Source organism: Globicephala melas, chromosome 13 (assembly GCF_963455315.2).
Source record: "Globicephala melas chromosome 13, mGloMel1.2, whole genome shotgun sequence".
In the NCBI taxonomy this organism is placed as follows: domain Eukaryota; kingdom Metazoa; phylum Chordata; class Mammalia; order Artiodactyla; family Delphinidae; genus Globicephala; species Globicephala melas.
Genome location: NC_083326.1, coordinates 34,081,676 through 34,097,249, shown reverse-complemented (window position 1 = coordinate 34,097,249; position 15,574 = coordinate 34,081,676).

Below are 15,574 nucleotides of genomic sequence, written 5' to 3'. Positions count from 1 at the left end.
CTGTCTTCCAGGTCACTTTTCTGTTCTTCTGTGTCAGTTATTCTGCTATTGATTCCTTCTAGTGCAGTTTTCATTTCTCTTATTGTATTGTTCATCTCTGTTTGTTCTTTAATTCTTCTAGGTCTTTGTTAATCATTTCTTGTATCTTCTCGATCTTTGCATCCTTTCTTTTTCTGAGGTCCTGGATCATCTTCACTATCATTATTCTGAATTCTTTTTCTGCAAGGTTGCCTATCTACACTTCTTTTAGTTGTTTTTCTGGGGTTTTATCTTGTTCCTTAATCTGATACATAGCCTTCTGCCTTTTCATCTTGTCTATCTTTCTGTGCATGTTTTTTTTTTTTTGTTCCACAAGCTACAGGACTGTAGTTCTTCTTGCTTCTGCTCTCTGCTGTCTGGTTGATGAGGCTATCTAAGAGGCTTGTGCAAGTTTCCAGATGGGAGGGACTGCTGATGGGTAGAGCTGGCTGTTGCTCTTGTGGACAGAGCTCAGTAAAATTTTAATCTGCTTGTCTGCTGATGGGTGGGGCTGTGTTCCCTCCATGTTGGTTGTTTGGCCTGAGGTGCCCCAACACTGGAGCCTACCCAGGTTCTTTTGTGGGGCTAATGGAAGACTGTGGGAGGGCTCATGCCAAGGAGTACTTCTCAGAACTTCTGATGCCAGTGTCCTTGTCCTCACGGTGATACACAGCCACCCCCACCTCTGCAGGAGACCCTCCAACACTAGCAGGCATGTCTGGTTCAGTCTCCTATGGGGCCACTGCTCCTTCCCCTGGGTCCCAATGAGCACAGTACTTTGTGTGTGCCCTCCAAGTGTGGAGTCTCTGTTTCCCCCAGTCCTCTCAAAGTCCTGCATCAATTACCTCTAGCCTTCAAAGTCTGATTCTCTAGCAATTCCTCCTCCCATTTCCAGACCCCCAGGTTGGGAAGCCTGATGTGGGGCTCAGAACCTTCACTCCAGTGGACTTCTGTGGTATAAGTGTTCTCCAGTTTGTGAGTCACCCAGTGAGCAGTTATGGGCTTTGATTTTATTGTGATTGCACCCCTCCTACCATCTCAATGTGGCTTCTCCTTTGTCTTGGATGTGGGGTATCTTTTTCAGTGAGTTTCAGTGTCTTCCTGTCGATGATTGTTCAGCAGGTAGTTGTGATTCTGGTGTTCTTGTAAGAGGGAGTGAGAGCATGTCCTTCTACTCCACCATCTTGAACCAATCTCCCCTATGTCTTATATTGTTAATTAACCTTTCTGTTTCACAGGGTGCCCAGGCTATGTAGCCAATGTTAAAAAGCAAAAAATAGCAGGTAAGCAACACCCAGGCAAGGTCATAGAGAAAGACAACACACACATTAGGCTTGAATGGAATAGAGTTTACTTACAGCAAGAAGAGAGAAAGAGTACACAAGATCCAGACCCTCATGATGTTGGTCTCCCATGGCTAGGTTATCCACTCCCCTTCTGACAAAAGAGATTTGGTTGTATACATCCCATTTCTTGCTGCAATAGAGGAATCATGACCCCTCCCCCTTGGGATCTGACATACAGAAAGCTGGGGCCTTGCCTGAGGACCATTGACACATGTGCTTAAGAAGAACAAAGGAGTACACACTGAGTCTGAAACAGGGAAAGACATTCCCACACAAGGCAATCAACCCAGTGCAGGCTGTTAAGACTCTTTATCTCTTGGTAACAAAGTGTTCTGAGCCCAAGGCCCATTCTTATGTGACCAAGCAGGGATCCAAAGATGGCATGCATCAGACTGCCTTTCCTAACACTTTCATATCTTTTTCACTTGTTTGTTAAATAATTTTTAAGAGTCTAAATAATGGTTATGCATACCTGAGACTATTTAAGGTAGAATTATGCCCAGGATTAAGTATTCTGAAAATGTCTTATGATTGTTTAAAATAGATTTTATAAGGCATGTTTTATTTATTTATTTATTTTTATTGGGGTATAATTGTTTTACAATGTTGTGTTAGTTTCTAATGTACAGCGAAGTGAAGTAGAGTTCCCTGTGCTATATAGCAGGTTATTTTTAGTTATCTATTTTGTGTCAACCCCATTATCCCAATTCATCCCCGCACCACTCTCCCCCCGTGGTGTCCATACTTTTTTTCTCTACGTCTGTGTCTCTATTTCTGCTTTGCAAACCAGTACATTTGTACCATTTTTCTAGATTCCACATATATGTGTTAATATATAATATATTTTTTCTCTTTCTGACTTATTTCACTCTGTATGACAGATGCTAGGTACCTCCACATCTGGTTTTAAAGGCAGATTTTTATCTTCTTTTAGCAGCTTGTATCAGTTTCTCATGGCTGCTATAACAAATTGCCATGAACTTGTAGACTTAAAACATCACAAATTTATCTTATAGCACTTGGGATCAGAAGTCTGACATGAGTCTCAAAGGGCTAAAATCAAGGTGTTGGCAGAGCTGTGTTCCTTTTCAAGGCCTTAGGGTAGAATTCATTTCCTTCCCTTTTCCAGATTCTAGAGGCTGATTGCATTCCTTGCCTAGTAAACCCTGTTGATCTTCAAAGCCAGCAATGGCTAGTTGAATGTTTTTCACATCTCATCACTCTGACATTGACAAGGCTGCTGCCCTATTTTACTTATGAAGACCCTTGTGATGACACTGGGACCATGTGGATAATCCAGGATTATCTCCCAATCTCAAGGTGAACTGATTAGTAATGTCAGTTCCATCTGCAACCTTAATTCCCTTTTGTCATATAATATAACATATTCACAGGTTGTGAAGCTTAGGATGTGGACATCTTGGGGGAGCATTATTCTGCCTACCACATAGCCTATACCCAGAGTATCCAGACAACAAGAAAAATCCCTAGTCTCTCCATAGAAAACAAAATTATCACAGTCATGCCCAGGGTGTCACAGAAACCTGCAAACAGCTATGGGATGATCTTATACGCAGTGACACTGAGACTCTGAAGAAATTACTGCATTATCTGTAAACATTACAAACACTGAGGACTTGAATTGGGGGAGTGATGAGGGAGAGGGATTATTCTTATCCAGAACTTTTCTAAAACATTGTTCCTGAGAATATTAGAACTTTTCACTCCTGGTTCCATCACCTCAGTCCATAACATAGACACTAACCATTGAAATTAGGTCTCTAGCTCTCTGTCCCAGAGCTGCACAGGTAAAAAGGTATATATTTCAAATATGAAACATATCTGTAAGTTTTGACTGACCAGATCAAAGTGACTAAAGTAGATGAGTTGGCAGTGATGCTAATAATGGTGCCAGTGATGTAATCAATGAATGTATATAAATTAATAAATTCTTAAGATGCATTACCCTGTGTATACAGGGATAACATTACTAACACAGCAACAAACATTTGGAGTCCACATGGTGGCCACCCATAAGGCTATTTATGGCTATAATTAGAAATTCAGCATGTCAAGCTAAAACATGGTCACCAAAATGGACTAATCAGCCAAGACTAACTCATAAGACAATGATAACATTAAAACTTTTAAAATGGTAAGCCCAGTGCTAATCAAATACAAAAAAGGTCCTGTGGTAAGCTATATCAAGGGCCCAGTGATGACTATGTCCTGATTCCCACAATCTGTGAATACATTAGATTACGTGGCAAAAGGCTCATTGCAGATGTAATTAAGGTTATAGATCTTGATATGAGATTTTTCTGGATGAATCAGTAGGTTCATTTCAATCACGTGAGCTCTTAAAAGCAGAGAACTTTTCCTTGCTATGGTCAGAGAGATGAGATGAAGGAAGAGACAGGAGAGATTCCAAGCAAGCATGGGAGTACTTGACACACCATTGTTGGCATTGAAAATGGAAAGGGGGCTGCAAGCCAGAGGATGTGGAGGTCTCCAGAAACTGGGACTATCCCTAAGCTGGCTCCTAACAAGGACATGGGACTTCAGTCCTAAAGTTGCAAGGAACTGAATTCTGCCAATGGTCTGAATGAGCAGGAAATGGATTTGCCCCTAAAGCTTTCTGGAAGGAACACAACAGTGTCATCACCTTGATTTTAGCTTAGTGAGACCTGTACCAGACTTTTGACCCACAGAATTGTGAAATAATACACTTACATTATTTTAAGCCCTTAAATATCTGGTAATTTGTTCCATCAGCAACAGATAATTAATTCAGCTTCTAAAAAAGTGGAATGCTCTCATTATCTTTAAGCTTTGGAGCAAAAACCATACTGTTTACCTGGACAATTTGCATTTATACACAACTATGTTGCTAACTTTTTTTTTTTAACTCTAAAATTGTGTAACATTCCAAGATCCCACAAATATTGGCCTTCTCAGTCAGGAGTGTGTGGATCCAAGACAACTTTTAGAGCAGGAAGGATTCACTCTGAAAGAGCCATGCTGTCTCCATCATTTTATTCAGGAAAATCAGATGATCCTAAATGCAGACGTGAAGGTGAAAAGTTTCACAAATGGGTGGTTTCTCTCTACGTGGTGTTTGTTTGTAGGCACATCTCCCTGTTTCCTTCCCTGACCCACCTCTGTCCTTGAGTTACTGACCCACAGTTACCAGTTCAGGGACTTCTGAAGTAGAAGATTAGAATTAATTGCACCATTTTTCTGGGTTTAAGTGATGTCTATCTTGGTGACCCAGTGTTGTAAAGTGAATAGTTAGCTGCCAAGATGGGAGAGGTGCTCTGCAGATTCATCTTGGAGGATGTTGCATTACAAAAAAATCAAGCTGAAGAAACTTCTACTTAAAATGAGGTTTTGTTTTAATCAAGATGATTTTTCTTGCTCCTCTTCCAATCAAACCTTCTATATAATGAAATAGATAAAGAATATAATCACAGCTAAGCTACTCATGGCAGAGTTACCTTGGTCCAAAATGATACTGGATATCCTGTTATTAAAGATCTTAAATAACTTGACTCCAAGCACAATACTTATACTATGATGTTCTGGTTTGCAGATGATGTTAAATTGGGGGGAAAGGTCATCCTTGAAAAACAATCCTCAGGTAGGAAAAGAATTAGCTCACTTAAATACCTGGGCTAATAGATAGAAAATTCAATGCAGATAAATACAGAATAATGAGTCCTGTAGCATGTAATAAAATAACATAATATCTCCTTAATGGGAAGGTACTATAGCATATTGACCTGGGGAGTGATATGAGTTATCTTAATAAAAAACTATATTAAAGATTATTCACGTCCATTATTATTTTATTTTATTTTTATTTTATTTTGCGGTACGCGGGCCTCTCACTGTTGTGGCCTCTCCCATTGCGGAGCACAGGCTCTGAACGCGCATGCTCCGGATGCGCAGGCTCCGGACGCGCAGGCTCAGCGGCCATGGCTCACGGGCCCAGCTGCTCCACGGCATGTGGGATCTTCTCAGACCGGGGCACGAACCCGTGTCCCCTAGCATCGGCAGGCGGACTCTCAACCACTGCGCCACCAGGGAAGCCCTCGATTATTATTTTAAAAAGACATGCAGTGTGTTTTGTTAGACCTCAACTAAAGCAGCACATTCAATCTAATCACTGTATATACTCCAAGAAGCATATTTAGAATGAGCCTTAAAGGGGCGATTTGTAGAACAAGCTAAATAAAAACACTTATCAGAGACACAAGTTTGAAAGCAATTATAGGGAAAACTGACCATTTTCTCTTTGGTAAGTCAGACATGTTAGAAAAGGTTGGAACAGCAGGGTGTCAGGACTGGGATAGCAAGCATATTGCATTGTGAAGGCAGAGGGAAGCTGCTCAGGAAATCTACCTCTTCTTCTTCAGGATCCACTTTTATCAATAATCTGTCAATTCCATTAACTTCTTCAGCAATTACAAAACCCTGGATAACAAATACAACGTAGATAATTCTCTCTGACAGTCCTGCTTATTTGGGGCCCCTTTACATTACTAAGGCTCCGGAACCTAGACTTTAGGATTCAGACAATATCAAATGAGACCTTTATGTGATAAGGCTACTTCCTTCAGAGCTTTTATCTTACTGGTGTCCTGATTAAGCTCAATTCATCTGCAGATTTCTGGGAAATTAAAACATTAGGGAGTGCAGGCTGACTTGTATCAATCAAGGTAAAAGATAAAGGATAGGTGTAGACATAAAGGGAATGTGGAGTCATTTGAAAGCAACCCTTGAAAGTAGGCGTGGGTTACACAGCAAATGTAAAAACAAACTTTTATAATCAAAGAATAAGACAAATTTCTAATTACAAAACTGCCACGGCAGATAGGTGAAGTTCTCCACTCTTTTCCAGGATAAATTGAAGTGTGCTGTCAAGTACATGACAGACAACTAATATCTTCCCATATCTGTCTGTCATGGTACACTTCACTGTTTTGGAGGTCCCTGGAGGAATAGAAATTAAACTATTACTGTTGATAAGCAAATTAGTACCATGCTTGATTTCAGACTTTGGAATTGCATAGACCTGGTTTCTAAACCTGGTTCTGTGGCTCTAAGACAGGTCTTCTCAGTCTCAGTACCATTGACATGTTGGGCTGGATGATGCTTTGTTGGGCATTGCAGTGTGTTTAATAGCATACTTGGCCTCTATCCACTACCATCCTGCCACCTAGTTGTGACAACCAAAAATGTCTCCAGACATTGCCAGATGTCCTTGAGAGGGGGTAATAAAACAGCTCCTAGTTGAGAACTGAGAGTCATTGTTCTAAGACCTTGTGACATATCTTCATTAAATCTCAATTTCTTCATCTGTAAAATAACATGTTTTGCCTACCACCAAGTCATAGTCACATGTCTAACTGTCTCAGAATTATGGAGCAGTTTTGTGACTCTCTAAATGAAAAAACAGAGATTCAAAGTCAACAATCGACTTGCCCATGGACTCACCAATCTTCAGTGGTGAACTTAGAGCTCTAACTCAGAAAATGGGTTAATGGAACATAGGGATAAAATCATACTGACTCAGCATTCCATGTGTACTTTACCCAACAGACCTTAAGCCAGCATTAAGGAATCACCATGGACTGTCCATACCAATTATTCTCTCAGTGTAAATTTGAGGATTATCCTGATTTACTTTCTATTTTCTTCAACTATATGAATATTTGTCTAATCTTGGCTGTGGTTTGATTTACATATACAGAAGACAGTTTTGAGTAGAGCTGGACAGAGCCCTGAACTAATGGACCAAGTTGAGGAAAATATTTGTTTTTTTACAATACTGCATACTCTGCAAACAGTTAAACAAAAGCAAAAAGACACAGAAAAGGAAAGACTATTTTGCTTTTCACAAGATTGCAAAGTTGTGTATTTTCTTCTCTGTTCAATTTTTTTTTTTGAAAAACTTGTCACTCACCATGAGACTATATATTCTACCATAAGTTTTCTCTAATTTAAACAGCCTATTTTTTACCAAACATTAACCAAGCCGTAAAGAAGGAACTTTGGAACTTCAAATGAAGCTGTCAGAGATTCTTCCTGCCATCAGATGATTTGCAGCTGTGTGATTCATTTGTATCTTTATAAGAAATCAGGGGAAAAAAGAGATTATTAGCATTTCAATTCCTGTCAACTGCTGAAACTAACTAGGTCTGAAGATGTGCCTGGCTTCCCTGTGTTACTGCTGCGATAAATGCAGAATGCAGGCAGTGATATTGGAGGGACTTAGAAGAGGAAGTGATTGAGAAAGGAAGCATCATTGGTACCAAACACCCTCATACATGAATTATCATGCTCAGCTTTGCTTGCACAGCATGGAGACATGCTGGGTATTGGCAGATAAGACAACTCAACATTTTAGTGTAGCCTGGTTGTGTACTCTCACATCCCATCTCAGCATACCAAGCTACTGTTCTAACCCTCAGTCTGATTGAAGTCATACCATTCTGCCAGCAGTTCTATACTTCATTTATACTAAATACAATTTCCTATGGTGATTCTCTCTGCCTAGAATGTTTTCACCCCCACCCTCTACTTTACAAACTCCTGCTGTCACCATGGAGAAATAAGCCCTGGTATATACCAACAGGGCACTTATTCTTTCCTCTGTGCAAGGAACTACAGCTGTGAAATAGTGACGAACATGACAATCACTTCCACAAAAGAGATACTTACTCCATGTTTGTTGTTTGACTAACTGAAAAATGAACGAAAAATTAGGTGCAGAATGAGTCTATTTTCTCCATACCAAGATTTAACATCTCTCAAGACCTGGAAATAAAACACAATTCACATGACTTCCTCTCTCAATATTTGATTAATGATTTCTCTTTATCTGGCATGATTGTTGTTGAACACATGCCCTCTATTTTTCACCTCCTGATCCCAAGCATGTAGTTCCATTATATGGAGTAATATTGTCGTGCTTCTTATATTCAAGAGTTAATTTTTATTTTTAATTATTCTAGTCACTAGTAGAAAAAGTAAAAAGAAAATGAGTATCTAGAATCATAGGATTATACATATATTTTTAATTCTTATAAATTTATATAATACAAAAAAATTCAGACACAATTTTTGGGTGAGTCTGTAATGAAAACAGTTACCATGTAAACCAGGACCCAGGGAGTATATTTGTTTATTAAAATTATTCATTAGGTAACAAACTCTTACTAAGTTATGTGAGTGGTTGTGAAGAGAATTAATCAGAACATAATTGTCCTCCCCCTCCTTTTTTTAAATCTGTACAGATTCTTATATTGGGTAGTTTAAAAAAGAAAAAGTCTGTTGTTTTGTGAATAATTTTCATCTTCATGAAAGACCTTTGGTTTTTGGTGTTTTCCTTGTGTTTGAGTCATTGCTTTAATGGTAATTTTAGCCTTTCTTTATTCAGAATCATACATAAATACAATCATAAATGTGGCCACATGGATGAAGGGCATATTAATTTTCTAGTTGACTTCATGGCATTATAAAATACAAAGGAATCTCAAAAATTATCTTCAGCCATAAACATATTCTGCCGAGAGGGAAACTGAGGTTCTTATTATTTGAATGATTCACTTAAGATAACATGGCAGGTAATGGCAGAGACCAAACTAAAACCAGATTCTGGTCTCAATTTTCAGTGTCTCAAAGTTCCCTCATGTTCTAAACAGCTGGTGTTCTTTCTTAAGCTGAGGTCCTCTCAGAAGCCCCATTTCTCCATGCCATACCCTCATTCTCATTGGATGTTGCCCTGGGAAAGTTTTATTTTTGAGGTAATGTTCAGGGTTACCTTATTCCTAAATATTAATTACTGCAGTGCCAGATACTAGACAAGTGCTTTGGGCCTAACTGGACAATTCCCTCAGCAGCACAATTTCATTTATCCAAGAAGAGGGATCTAGTTGTGCCAGGAGTGTTCCCACTAAGTCTGCCTTTAATTAAATGGTCTATGGATTTTGTTGAAGCTTGTGAAGCTTCTTTGTTTTTGGCCTCCATTGAGTTTGTATCAATTTTCTGTTCAGTTTGAAGTCTCCAGAGGAATACTTTTCCTTATCAAGGTCAGTTTGGGGTCAAAACTGTTGGTAAATCATTTGAAGCCCTTTGTTCTTTCTTTTAAAACCACACTCATATAACTCTGGAGATTTTATTCATCTTTTTGGTCAATGTAGTGATATTATTTTGGGTCTGAGTACCAGACATGTTTAAGGGATAATCAAAGCATTAGAACAAACAGAAACTGTGCACACTGACTTTCAATCATTTATTTGGTCAGTCTCAAACATTTTGGAACTTACTATTTTGGCAAATGCCAGGTACTGTGCTAGGCTCTGGAAATACAAAGAAGAAATATACAGAGTCTGTCCTTAAGAAACTTTTTTTTTTTTTTTTTCATTACGCAGGCCTTTCACTGTTGTGGCCTCTCCCATGGTGGAGCACAGGCTCCGGACGCGCAGGCTTAGCGGCCATGGCTCACGGGCCCAGCTGCTCCATGGCATGTGGGATCTTCCCAGACCGGGGCACGAACTCACATCCCCTGCATCGGCAGGCGGACTCTCAACCACTGTGCCACCAAGGGAGCCCCCTTAAGAAACTTTTGTAACAGGAAATGTGTCCTGTGGTTTCCTGTGGACTTCTGTTCTCTCATCTGCTTATTATCTTCAATTTACAAAGTGCTGACAGTTTTCTTCATATACATTTATTTTTTGAAATTCCCATGGACACCAGTTCACTTTCTCATCTCCACATGCTTGTTTTGCTGTAATTGTTTTCTGACTCTACTTCTGATTTCAAATATCTGTCTCCACAATCCCAGGACTAAATTCTACTGAATTTGGATTTCCAAGGGTGAGACATGGGAGGATTTATTTTTTAAAGGCTTATCTGATTGATGGAATTATTCCATATCTTGATTTGGGTGTCAATTACATGGATACATACATTCATGAACAGTCATTGAACTGCTTACTTAAGATTTGTGCATTTTATTGTTCATAATTTTATCTTAGCCATTTCAGAAAAAAATCTTTTCAGTTAATTAATATAATTACTGTGAGAGTCAAAGACTTTTAAACTTTTTTTAATTGAGAGACATTGTTGAGAATGTCATGTAAACTATAGAATAATTCCCCCATATATGGAAAATATATAGCCATAAACATAGCTTTTTCAACATTTCGGGAAGTTTTCATTTTCCCCAAAGTTTATCTCTGTACCTTAGGATAAAAAATCTTGCCAAAAGACTTGAAAAAATCTGAATGACCATCAATAGTGGACTGGTGAGATAATCTATGGCTTATCCCTACAATGAAATAGCATGAAGTTATTTTTTAAAAAAGGAAAAAAAAAAAAGAATAAGGAGGTTCTACTGGGGAACCATATCTAAGATAGGTTAATTGAAAATAAGAAGGTGCTAACTAGTGTGTAAGATGTGATATCATTTGTGTAAAAACAAAAAAATAATATTTTACATATATATGCACAAACAAATACATTTATAATACATAAATACTAATACAAACATATATTTTACACACTGATATATTTTATATACGAATATATACATATATTTGCATTAATGTTTTATTTGTATAAATACTCTCTAGAAGGAACAAACTAATAATAGTCTTTTCCTATTTGTGGAAATGGGCAATGACTGGGCAGTAGGAAAACTAGGGTGGGAGAAATGGAAGTTCCCTCTATATTTTTTTAATATATATATATATGTTTTTATGTTTGAACAATTTACATGTATTGCTACTCAAATAGCTAAATCCAAATTCAAAAACAAAAAAGCAAAACCTCCTGCCTGAGAAATTACTGCAGCATGTTTCCATAGGAGAAATAGATAGATCAATTTACAGAGGCTTGAAATGTGGAATACAGGTGAGATTAAAAAAGGAAGATCAATCAGAAAGTTGTAGCAGTTATGGAGGTGAAAGATGATGAGGGCCTAAACCAGAGAACCAAGAGCAACTTAGGAAGCAGAATCACTATAACTCAGTGGCTGATTAAGCTGAGGCTGAGTTGGAGGTAGGGGTGGGGATGGGGGGAAGGAGGAAGGACTTGGGATAACAGAAGTGTGGCCTTGGGTTAAAAGAGGTGTAGTTGTAACACGTTGAGTTTGAGTTCCACTCAGTATAAGTAGGTGAACTGTCCAAAAAGCAGATGATGTAAGGGTTTTCAGCCAGCAGCAAGTTCAGGGCCTAACCCCTGCTTTATGATGTCTTCTGGGTTATTGAGCAACCACAAGGTGCCAAGCACTGTGCAAAGAACTTGCACTGCAGCATCTCTCAACTTACAACAACCATTGAAAGTCATTACCCGCATTTTAAATATGGGAACTCTCATAAGTGTATCAGTCCTGTTATTCATGGACAACCACACTTCGTCTGACGTATCAAAATGATGTTAAAGCCAGATTCTTCTAATGATCATCAAATAAGTGTGAGAGTGAAGTTAATTTTTTACAACAAGCATTCACATTAGCAGATGGCTGTTAATGTATTCTAAAGGAATTTCTGCTCATTATTTGACTGTCAGGAATCACCTTTAAACGGTCATCAAAGCAAAGCCATGATGGCCCCTCAGAGATCTACCTGACACAATGACATACTAGCTGCACCACCCCTTTTTTTGAACAGCTTTATAGAAATATAATTCATATACCATATACTTCACCCATTTAAGATGTAGGGCTCCATGGTCCTTGGTATCCTCACAGAGTTGTGCAACTATCAACAGAATCTAATTCCAGAACAGTTTCATCACCCCAAAAAGAAACTCCATACCCGTTAAAAGTCACATCTCATTCCTCCCGTCCCTGCTGTCTCCACTCTAGCAACCACTCATATGCTTTCTTTACCTATTCTGGACATTTCATATAGATCATACAATCATACATTTCATATAAATAGAATCATATATTGACTTCGTGATTGACTTCTTTCATTTACCATAATGTTTTCAAGGTCAATCTATTGTATGGGCACTTCATTCCATTTTATTGGAAAATGATATTCTGTTGTATGCATATATCACATTTTATCTTCCCATTTATCATTTCATGGACATTTTTTTAGGTTGTTTCTAATATTTGGCTATTATGAATAAAGCTGCTATGAGTGTCTGTGTACAAGTTTTTGTGTAGACATATTCTCATCTGTCTTGGCTGTATAAGTAAGTGTGGAATTTCTTGGTCATATGTTAATTCTATGTTTAATGTTTTGAGGAACTGCCAAACTGTTTTCTAAAATAGATGCACTATTTTTTCAGTCTCATCAACAATACACAAGAGCTCCAATATCTCTGCATTCTCATCAACACTTGTTATTGCCCATTTTTACCAATTATTGCCACCCTAGTTAGGGTGAAATTGTATCTTGTAATTTTAATTTTCCTGAAGTCCAATGATGTTGAACATGTTTTCCTGTGTTTATTGGGCATTTTTATATCTTCTTTGGAGAGATTTCTATTTAGATACTTAGGCCATTTTTAAATTGGATATTTATCTTTTTATTATTGAGTTGTAAGAGTTTTTTTTTAATGTATTCTTGATATGTCACTTATTAGATATATTTTGCAAATGCATTTTCCGATTCTGTGAGTTGTCATTTCAATTTATTGATGGTGTTATTTGTAGCACAAAGCTTGTAATTTTGGTATAATATGATTTATCTACTTTTTCTATTGTTGCTTATGATTTTGGTATTATATGCAAGAATAAATTACTTAATTCATTACTTAATTGATTTACTCCTATGTTTTCTTATAATACCTTTATAGCTTTAGTTCTTATATTTAAGTCTATGACCTGTTTTGAATGTGTGTGTGTGTGTGTGTTTGGTCTAAGGAAAGGGTTCAACTTCTTTTGCATGTGGATGTCCAGTTGTCCTAGTACCACTTGCTGAAAAGACTTATTCTTGCCCCATTGAATTTTTTTGGCCTCATTGCAAAAACCGATTGACATTTTGCCTACTTCTTAGTGTGAAAAAATCTAATTTAGCATGTTCTATTTCCTTTAGTTTTGTGAACTCTAGGGTGACTCATAAGGATCAGTAAAGTACCCAGTCTTATATTGTTATTTGTAATCAGTTAAAGACCAATATCATTTTACCAGATATGGTAGGCAGAATGACGGTCCCAAAGATGTCCACATTCTAATCCTCAGAACCTGTGAATATCTTATCTTACATGAAAGGGAATTAAAGTTGTAGATACAATTAAGGTTGCTCACCTTGATAAGGGGAGATTATCCTGGATTAAACTAGTGGGCACAATCTAATCACGAGTCTTTAAAGTGAAAGATGAAGATGCAGAAAAAAGAATCAGAGAAATACAATGTGAAAAAGACTCAAGTCACTATTAGTGACTTTGAAAATGTAGGAAGCAAGCCACAAGCCAAGTAATGCAGATGGCTCCAGAAGGAAAGGCAAGGAATTGGATTCTCCCCTAGAGTTTCCAGAATGAATCACAATTCTGTTGACACTTTGATTTTAACCCAGTGAAACCTATACAGGAACTCTCACTTACAGAACTGTAGATTATAAATGTGTGCTGTTTTAAGACATGAAGTTTGTGGTAATGTGTTAGAGAAGGAACAGAAAACTAATGCAGCAGTATTTTAAGGTAGCAACAGTTTAATCTGTGTAATCATCTTTATGGCCTACAGCCCTTTCATTCATCTAAAGACTGGCTAATTTCTGATCAATTAGGGAACACTGTACTGCCTTCCCCATTTTCCATATGACTTTCCCTCACTACAGCCAAGGGAAAGTCTCAGGGTCTGAGGCCACATTCAGAGAGCTGAACTGCCTGCCTCACTGTGTAGACAACCACTCTGGTATCCTCAGCTGCTAATATTCTGCCACTAAATCTACTTTAAAAAACATAAAAAGAAAAATAGCAGCACACTAAGGAATATAAATGTTTAGATGAATTCATGTGCTCTCCACTAGAGAGGATAATAATAAATCTGCTGGGCAGTACAAATTGCCCTCCAAGTTTAAAGTCACCTAGTCATTCCCAGGGAGATCAGCTGAATTAATGGTCAAACATGTTAATAGAATAATGGAGCGTCCTTAACCATTTCTAGAGGAGGAAGGGGAGGGGTGTACTGGATGCTTATTTTATGGCAATTTATGTCAGTGTAAAAGTTATAAAGATTGCCAGAAAGTAAAGGAGCATGATGTAGAATCACTGCAGAAACTGTAAAATCAATATCTCTAGGGTTTTCAGCATTGTACTTGGCAGGTCCTTTCAAATCCATTGCCTACATGATATTTTATGTATGTAACTGGCAATGGTGACGGTGGATGGTGTTCAACTCATGGAGCTGGCACCAAATCAATCATCAAAAATGAAAATGCATATGTCTCTCTCCATTTTCTATCTGCTTTCTCAGATGCTGTCTAAGATTAGATCCTAAACCCACGAGAAAGTTATCCACAGCAATGGCTGTTATGAAGGATTCTAAAAGTGTCTAAATAGATAGAAAAATGCAACTAACACTACAGATTTTTCTTGGTTAGAAAATAGAAATTTATTCAAATGGTTGGAAAGTGGGTTTTTAAAACTGAGATACTATTTTACTCCTATGATACGGGCACATATATAAAAAATAATATATTTTTTGGTAAAATTGTAAGAAAATAGAAACTCATATGGTTATTGGGAGAATATACATTGGAAAATCATTTGTGAAGTGAAAACTGGTAATATCTTATGTAATTTCAAATGAGCAAAATCTGGCCCAATGTGTGTAACTAAGCAGAGGCTTCCTAGAGTTTTTATATGTACCTATGTCTTCCCAGTAAATCCTTGGGAATCATCATTTTGATGTTGCAAATTTATATTATTGGCAACAACTTCCTTGACATTCAATCCCCCAACTCATCCAAAGGTTGTGTGAAACTCCAGTTATCTGCACCAAAAGAATAATAATTGCAAGAACTAAATGGCTTCTGACTTACACAGTATGTAATATGGGAAACTGTTTTCTTGGAAACAGAATCTCAAAGATGAAACTCAGTGATAGATGGTTTGATCAGATTAGATATAAATCAGTGATGCCTATTTGCCTGTGTAAAATGTGACTCTGGTGGTCAATTGAAGACAATGATGAATCAATTTCCATTATTGTGGATAGCTGTCTGGAGTCAAGTGTCTGTAGGGCA